Source organism: Gopherus flavomarginatus, chromosome 5 (genome assembly GCF_025201925.1).
Source record: "Gopherus flavomarginatus isolate rGopFla2 chromosome 5, rGopFla2.mat.asm, whole genome shotgun sequence".
Taxonomy (NCBI): domain Eukaryota; kingdom Metazoa; phylum Chordata; order Testudines; family Testudinidae; genus Gopherus; species Gopherus flavomarginatus.
In genome coordinates, this window is record NC_066621.1 from 85,991,925 (window position 1) to 86,001,517 (window position 9,593).

Consider the following 9,593-nt stretch of genomic DNA (forward strand, 5'->3'; position numbering starts at 1 on the left):
CTTTACGGCCCATCTTCAGAAAGAAAATACTAACACTGGTGTTTGGAATTTAGGTGTCTCCAGGCAACGACGACATTTGATGGTTAAAAAGTCAGAGCATCAGCACCAGATGAGAAGTCTGTCATTTTTGGAGCCACTACATAGTGCAATGATGAAGCCACTTCAATTTGAGTCTAAGGACAGTTTCCAAGATTTCAGTGCCAAGTTGTCTCAGAGCTCAGACACCTCGGTTAGGAAATCTAGTTGAAGGGTTTCAGAGCCAAAATAGGCCATTCCAGGTCCGACTCAGGACCCTAGACTGAAAACATGAACAGTTCTACTGATTTCATCTGGAGGAACTCCAACAAAAGGAATGCCTAGAGATCCATTCAACTGTCTCTGTAGGGGCTAGAAGTAAACCATTAGTAGAAATCACTGCTGAGTAGCGTGTATGTGAAACTAAATGTCTGATGCTGGAAAGACTCCAGGATAGGAGACCCAGATTTAAGAATGTTGTCTCAGTAGTACCCCAGAGAATCAGGGGACTATGGTGCCATCTATAAAAACCAATAGTCAATTATGCTAGGTTCTCAGCGCCAGATTCAGTCAAACTAGAAAGATCTGGGGACCTATAAGCCTCCCATGCTAAATGTAGAACTTCCATATATGCAATTCTCCTGAACCTACAGCACTGGATCTTCAGCACTGGACTGCTAAGCATAGAGTTGATGGAGAAAAATCAAGGGTGCAGGTTCTTCAGAACCTTGACATTCACATACCTTTAGTAAGCAGCACTACAGGGACAGTCACTGGTGTTGGTGCTGGACCCAGTTGACCTGGATAAACCCAAGGATCTCAGTATTCTGGTAATGGGCACCAAACTACACCGAAAAATGGTTTATCCAAGATAACAGTGCTGGATATTTGGCTCTGAACTACACTGAACAAGATGGATCCAAGGATCCTACTGTCATGAGCTGGGTACAGAATCACCTCAACTAGTGGTTTTCCAAATTCACTGGTAGAATCAGAGGTCTGAGTGACACTTACACTGTGCACTGATTACCAGACTCTTGTGCCAGATGAAGATGACCCAGAATGCTGTGTGGACACTAAATGGGCAAGAACCACTTGATGAAGTGTTATAGAGTCCATGGTATTATACCCTAGGCACTGGACTCTGACAACCTGGCTAGATCCAAGGATCTTAGTGCCACTTCTAGTGGACAAACCATTTCTAGCTCACTACAATCAACAGCATCGGGACCTTGACACCAAATGAGGTCATCCTGAAGGAACCCAGGGACCTCAGTAACATCTGAACTATATCAGAACTTCAGCACTGGTCTCAGTCAACTGGTTAAGACCGGGGACCTAATCAATGCTTAAGCACAGCACAGAGACACTTGGACTAGCAGATCTCCATAGATGATGCTGGATTTACACATTGCCAGACTTAGTCCACTGGACCTGAGGAGCTTCCCTCATCAGTAAGAGGATATGAGGTAGTCCTTCTGCTCCATGTACATTCAGAAAATGCTTGTACCCAACAAATACCATTTTTGATTTGTTCTTTTAAATTAAACTTAAAAACTAAAACTAAATAGCCTTGAAAGGGCAGAAGAAAAGGAAAGATCAACAAAGTAAGCATCAAAGGTACTGCATGCAGTATAAGCTTGCTGCACCTTTGGCTGTTAAGAAGGAAATGAAGGGCAGCTTGGGCCCCTTTTAGACCCTCTGAATCCTCCACAAAGGGAGGACGAGAGAAGACCCCCAATAGACACTTATCAAGAATATTCCACAGCTCAATCCCAGGAACCGTCAATCCTATAAGTGGGAATATACAGATGTCACAAGAAGAAGAAACACAGTACTGGAGGGATTACAGTAATACAGACTGAATTTATACTATTTGTTAAAGTTCCCAGCTCTTGAAAAAGGCATTCAGGAAAAATGCTAACGTGAAGCTGTGTAGATGTAAGCAACACATACAAAACCATAACTGCAACACAACTCAGGCGTCAGCCATTTTACAATACATTGAGAACATATACCAGGAATGGCCAAACCATGGCTCAAGAGCTGCACTCATCTCTTTTACAGTTAAAGTGCAGCTCACGGAGCCCCCCCCCCACCCTCCTCCATTCTCCATCTACCAGACAGGTGGGGGGAGCTCAGGGCTTCTGCCCTGCAGTGGGGTGGTGAGTCTAGGGGCTTCTGCCCAGGGGGGAGACATGTCTCAGGACTTCAGCCCCACAGGAGGCACCTGATGGGGCTCAGGGCTTCAGTAGAAGTGGGGCTGAAGCCCCAAGCCTGGGCAGGCGCCTCCCACAGGACTGAGGCCCTGAAGCCACCCCCCAGGCTGAAGGTCCGAGCCCCAGCAGGTGCATCCCAGTTCTTGAAATTCTGAAGACTGTCGTATGCAGCTCAAATGGTCAATAAGTTTGGCCACCCCTGACATATATTCATATCTGTATAACACAATGTATCACTAATGCATTGCAGTTGGTATTCTCCAAGTCTGTGAAGAAACTGCTGCAAATGTAACAATTTCAACAGAACTACAGTAGAATCGCAGAGTATTTAACACCAGAGTTAAAAACTTACCAATCATTTGGAACTGGAAGTACGCGATCAGGCAGCAGCAAAGACACAAAAAAGGCAAATAAAGTACAGGACTGTGTTAAATGTAAACTACTAAAAAAATAAAGGGAACGTTTAAAACAAAAAAGAGTTGACAGGAAAGGAAACTGTTTCTGGACTTGTTTCATTTAAATTAATATGGCCAAAAGCAGCATTTTTCTTCTGCATATAAAGTTTCAAACCTGTATTAAATCAAGTTCAGTTGTAAAACTTCTGAAAGAACCACCATAGCGACGAAGTGGGTATTCACCCACGAAAGCTCATGCCCCAATACGTCTGTTAGTCTATAAGGTGCCACAGGACTCCCTGCTGCTTTTCCATTCCCTACGTGTTTGCAACTCTGAGGTTCTATTGTATTACAACTCCAGGAACAATGAAACCACCACACAGGATTTAACTAATTGGTCCATCTGATCCAATCTCTCCTGTCTGACAGTGGTCAACATAAAATTCTTCAAAAAGCACAAGCTTTCCCCCACAAAAAAATTATTCACAAACATGCCCACAGTTAAAATTTCTTCCAGCCCAAGGCACTGGTTGCCTTATGTCATGAAGCATATGGGTTTATATATCCCTTAAAATGTTTATCCTGTATAACTGAGGATATTCTTGTTATTCAGGTTATCTAAACCTTGCTTAAATCTTATTAAGTTCCTTGCCTCAATAATATTGTAGCAGGGAGTTTCACAAATTACTGATAGTAAAAGAAAATAATTTTATACAAACTTTAAATTTGTTGCCTTTCAATTTCAATGGCTGTGTCTTTGTTCTTGTACCACTAAGGAGGATAAAATAAGTGTACCTGATTTACCTTTTTCGTACCATTCATTGTTCTATAAAATTGTATCATGCCCACTATAAGAGAAAATCTTCTCAAAAATTTGTATGCCAAGTAGAGCTGTCAAGTGATTAAAAAATTAATTGCAATTAATCACACTGTTAATAATAGAACACCATTTATTTAAACATTTTTGGATGTTTTCTACATTTTCAAATATAATGATTTCAATTATAACAGAACACAAAGTGTACAGTGCTCATTTTATATTTAATATTTGCACTGTAAAAAAGTATTTTTCAGTTCCCCTACTACATGTAATGTAGTGCAATCCTCTTTATCATGAACGCTGAACTTACAAATGTAGAATTATGTACAATAAAAATCTGCATTCAAAAATAAAACGTAAAACTTTAGAGCCTACAAGTCCTTGTTCAGCCAATCGCTCAGACATATTTATTTACTTTTGCAGAAGATAATGCTGCCTACTTCTTGTTTACAATGTCACCTGAAAGTGAGAACAGGCGTTTGCATGGCACTGTTGTAGCCAGCATTGCAAGATATTTACAGGCCAGATGCGCTAAAGATTCATGTCCCTTCATGCTTCAACCATCATTCCAGAGGACATGCGTCCATGCTGATGACGTGTTCTGCTCACTAACAGTCCAAAACAGTGTGGACCAACACATGTTCATTTTCATCATCTGAGTCAGATGCCACCAGCAGAAAGGTGATTTTCTTTTTTTTGATGGTTTGGGTTCCGTAGTTTCCACATCAGAGTGTTGCTCTTTTAAGACGTCTAAAAAGCATGCTCCACGCCTGATCCTTCTCAAATTTTGGAAGACACTTCAGATTCTTAAATTTTGGGTCGAGTGCTGTAGCTATCTTTAGAAATTTCACACTGGTATCTTCTTTGCATTACCAAATTTGCAGTGAAAGTGTTATTAAAACAAATCTGTGCTGAGTCATCATTTGAGACTGCTATAACATGAAATATATGGCAGAATGCAGGTTAAACGGAACAGGAGACATAGAATTCTCCCCCAAGGAGTTCAGTCACTGATTTAATTAATGCTAAAAAAAAACCCAGCATCATCAGCATGGAAACATATCCTCTGGAACAATGGCTGAAACATGAAGAAGCATATGAATCTTTAGTGCATATGGCATGTCATATTGCAATGCCAGCTACAACAGCACTATGTGAACGGCTGTTCTCACTTTCAGGTGACATTGTAAACAAGAAGTTGGCAGCATTAGCTCCCATAAATGTAAACCAACTTGTTTCTCTTAGTGATTGGCTGAACAAGAAGTAGGACTGAGTGGACTTATAGGCTGTAAAGTTTTACATTGTTTTGATTGAGTGCAGTTATATAAAAAATAAACCACTACATTTGTAAGTTGCACTTTTATGATAAAGAGATTGCACTACAGTATTTGTATGCGGTGAATTGAAAAAAAATTTTTTATCATTCTTGCAGTGCAAATATTTGTAATAAAAATATAAAAAGTGAGCACTGTATACTTTGTATTCTGCAGTGTAATTGAAACAGATATATTTGAAAATGAAGAAAAACATCCAAAAATATTTAATAAATTTCAATTTGTATTCTATTCTTTAACAGTGCAATTAATCGCAATTAATTTTTTTGAGTTAATCTTGTAAGTTAACTGCAATTAATCAACAGCCCTAATGCCAAGTAATTGCCAGATAAAGTGACAAAACCACAAACTGACACCCTGTACCATAGGCATACTATGTATGTGTCTAAATCATCCCATGTGGGCACATATATAACACGGCAGTTGCCTGTCTCAGATGGACCTACTAAGCACTATGTAACTCATTTTTATGTATTATATTCTGTACACTTAAAACTCAGTTTAAAAGGAATTAAACTTCAAGTGTAACATCACCCTGCCCTACTCCCTAACATGAACCCTAAAAAGGTATAAAATTATGGGACAATCTTCACCATACTCTAATGCTCATGCAAACTATTTCCACTTAGAGTAGCAGACTCACATCACAGGGAACTTTCTTCTGCCTCCAACCGATAAATAAACACAACATACATCAAACTAATTTCCTCTCACAATAAAATACAAAACCTTATTTACAATCTTATGCTAGCCCCATAATCACATAACACACCACACATTTTAACCTGTACACACCAACTGAGTATTTGCTGATATCAAGGTCATAATTAAAGTGTTATATTATTCTGTGATGGAAATCAATATATTGTGTATACTGTTTCCTTATCAATCTAATGTCTTTAGGGAAGAGGCCATCTTTTTGTTCTGTGTTTGTACCATGCCGAGTACCAGGGGTCCTGGTCGATGACTAATATCCAGAGATATATAGATACACATTATAATGTAATGTGCAAAAATATATTTTTCATTTTTAGCTGACTCTGTATCTTTCATCTCAACTTTTGCTCTAACAAGTTATTTAAGAATACATTTATCCCAATTCAATTACTGCACATCGTCCAACCAGCACAATGAACAAAATGAGAACAGCATATGATCATGTAATTAAAGATCATAATGCATCCTCACAGGGAGAAGTGTTAAGATTGTACATGGACTTACAGCTTTGCCATTTCTTGACTTCTGAATGCTTCACTTTACAAAGTTCTCAATGTAACTTTTTTATATGGCAGAGAATAAAGCTAACTTTACTAAATATCAAACACAGCAGGCCACTTATTACACACTGCCTCATTCAGTGCTCATTATGTCAAGCTTTATTCAGAAGTTAGAAAGCAAAAATCCTTAACCTTAATTTTGTCCCCTAAAACAATAAAAATAAAATTAAAAAACCCCTGCCCCCTTGTGTGTACACACAGATAGGTACTCCTGTAACTGAATACTGTGAAAAGTATCTAGTAAACTATGCTTCAAACAACCTAGTAGATAAAACACAGAATAATAGGAAAGACTGGCTGACACAGTACATCTGATCGTGAAATTAAATTAGCTTTATATATAACTGCACCATTCTCTGAACTGAACCAAAGGAAGGCTGTGTTGGTTGTCCAAGTGCAGCTACGTTACCATTATCCTTATATAAGAAACAGTACCTGATGATGCAATGAAAGATTGTATCATAATGCACACATACAAGAGAGCAGTTAAGGTTGTGCATGCAACCTTAATTTTTACATGTCCTAATCTGAATGTTTATTAATCTTAACTATAATGGGGCTACTGCTTCCCTATGATCTATGTAACCTGAATATTACATGGTTCTTTGGTGCACATCCTACATTTAGTACTCATTTCCTCATTTCTTTGTGCCTCAAACAACCTCCTTTCCTCATTCAAATCCCTGCTTGAAAGCACATTTCACCCTGTCATTCTAGTGATAACTCACCAAATACAAGTTAACGAAAAACAAATCTGCAGGACTTCAAGAATGAACAACCACCCAATATATTTGTATGTCTGAACTGCACATTCTGTGTCTTATAAGACTATAAACTTCTGTGGGGCAGAGTTTGTTTGTACTGTAATGCTCAGTAACTACATAATTTGGGAAGTTCCTGTTCAGAAGGTAACCATATTCAAGGCTATCAAAAACTATAGGAGGCAGAATTCTACTGAATTAAGCAAAAAATCAAGGAGGCCTGTGTTCTAGTTCCAGGTCTGCAACGGATTTACTCTGATCTTGAGCAAGTCATTTTCCCTCTCTCTCAGCCCCCTAATCTATAACATGAGATAATATTTAGCTGTCTACTTCCCTCACAGAATAAAATAATGGGCCATATTCTCAAGTGATGAAAATCAGATTAACTCAATTGATCTGAACGGAGCTAAGCATATTTACATCAGCTGTCACTCTAACCCAAACTTTGTAAAGTCTTTTGAATACATATATTATTATGAGCAACTCTGGATGTGTTATTAGTCAACAAGGAACATACTAAATTTTTATTATACTGTACTGTGCTCTCTGTCCTCTCCCTCCCACCCCTACGCTCTGACTAGTTATTGCTCTCAAAATTACCAGACTCCATATGCCCACAAGCATACTTACCCATCTCAATTTGGGCCTTCCCTCTACCCCCCTACTACTATTCCTCCCTGGAAGGACTTTAAGGAAGGTTTAGCTCTCTCCTCCCTCTATACAAGTAATTCATCCTTTTAATGTAGTATCTGGGATTAGATGGAGAAGGCATAAAAAGCTGGGGTGGCCATGTTATAACCTTAGTCCCAGATTTGGACCTTAGCGTCCAAAATATGGGGGTTAGCATGAAAACCTCCAAGCTTAGCCACCAGCCTGGACCTGGTACCTGCTGCCACCACCCAAAAAATTAGAGTGTTTTGGGGCACTCTGGTCCCTCTGAAAAACCTTCCCTGGGGACCCCAAGACCCCAATCCCTTGAGTCTCACAACAAAGGGAAATAATCCTTTTTCCCTTCCCCCCTCCAGGTGCTCTGTGAAACTACACAGAGAGACTCCCCCTCTCTGTTCCCAATCCTGAAAACAAAAAGTACTTTCCTATTCCCCCAGAGGGAATGCAAAATCAGGCTAGCAATCCAACACACAGATCTCCCCTTGATTTCTTCCTCCCACCAATTCCCTGGTGAGTAAAGAAAAACTCCAACAGGTCTTAAAAGAAAGCTTTATATAAAAAGAAAGAAAAATACATCCAAATGTCTCTCTGTATTAAGATGATACAATACAGGGTCGATTACTTAAAAGAATATTGAATAAACAGCCTTATTCAAAAAGAATACAAATCAAAGCACTCCAGCACTTATATTCATGCAAATACCAAAGAAAAGAAACCATAGAACTTACTATCTGATCTCTTTGTCCTTACACTTAGAAACAGAAGACTAGAAAGTAGAAAGTACTTCTCCAAAGCTCAGAGAAAGCAGGCAGACTCACAAAAGACTTAGACACTCAATTCCCTCCACCCAAAGTTGAAAAAATCCGGTTTCCTGATTGGTCCTCTGGTCAGGTGCTTCAGGTGAAAGAGACATTAACCCTTAGCTATCTGTTTATGACACGCCCCCCAAATTGCAGACAGTGGGGAAGCTCACTGGCGACGATTTCCTTCTAGAACTTTAAAATAAACAGATTACTACAACACATGCACCTTTACATATACTACTAAGTATATAACTAACAGACTTCTACATTTTAAGAACACTTTTTAACTACTGAATTATGGGAAACTCTTACGGGAGAGTGCATCAGCAACTTTATTAGAAGCTCCTGTGATGTGTTGAATTTCAAAATCAAAATCTTGGAGAGCTAAACTTTAACGAAGAAGTTTCTTGTTGTTCCCCTTGGCAGTATGAAGCCACTTTAGTGCAGCATGGTCAGTTTGTAGTTGGAACCGCCGTCCCCAAACATATGGGCGTAGCTTTTCCAGGGCGTACACAATGGCATAGCATTCCTTTTCACTGACTGACCAGTGACTTTCCCTTTCAGACAGTTTCTTGCTGAGAAACACGACAGGATGGAAGTTGTGATCTGTTGCTTCCTGCATGAGCACTGCTCCTATACCACGCTCAGATGCATCTGTGGTTACTATGAATGGTTTGTTAAAATCCGGGGCCCTGAGCACAGGGTCAGACATGAGCGTTGCCTTAAGTTGGGTAAAGGCCTTTTGACACTCATCAGTCCACTTAACGGCATTTGGCTGGGTCTTTTTGGTCAGGTCGGTCAATGGGGCAGCGATTTGGCTGTAGTGTGGTACCAATCGCGTGTAGTATCCGGCCAAGCCTAAGAAGGATTGGACCTGCTTCTTTGACTTTGGGACAGGCCACTTTTGGATAGCATCCACCTTGGCCTGTAGGGGGTTTATGGTTCCTCGACCCACCTGGTGCCCCAGGTAAGTCACTCTGTTTTGGCCTATTTGACACTTTTTGGCCTTAACAGTTAGTCCGGCCTGCCTGATGCGCTCAAAGACCTTTTCCAGGTGTAGTAGGTGTTCGGGCCAGGAGTCTGAAAAAATGGCCACATCATCGAGGTAGGCAACTGCAAATTTTTCCAGTTCAGCTAGCAGACCATCTACCAGCCTCTGGAAGGTGGCGGGTGCATTTCGAAGGCCGAAAGGAAGGACATTGAATTCATACACCCCCGCATGGGTGACGAATGCTGACCTCTGCTTGGCAGGTTCATCTAGCGGTACTTGCCAGTACCCCTTGGTTAAGTCTATTGTAGA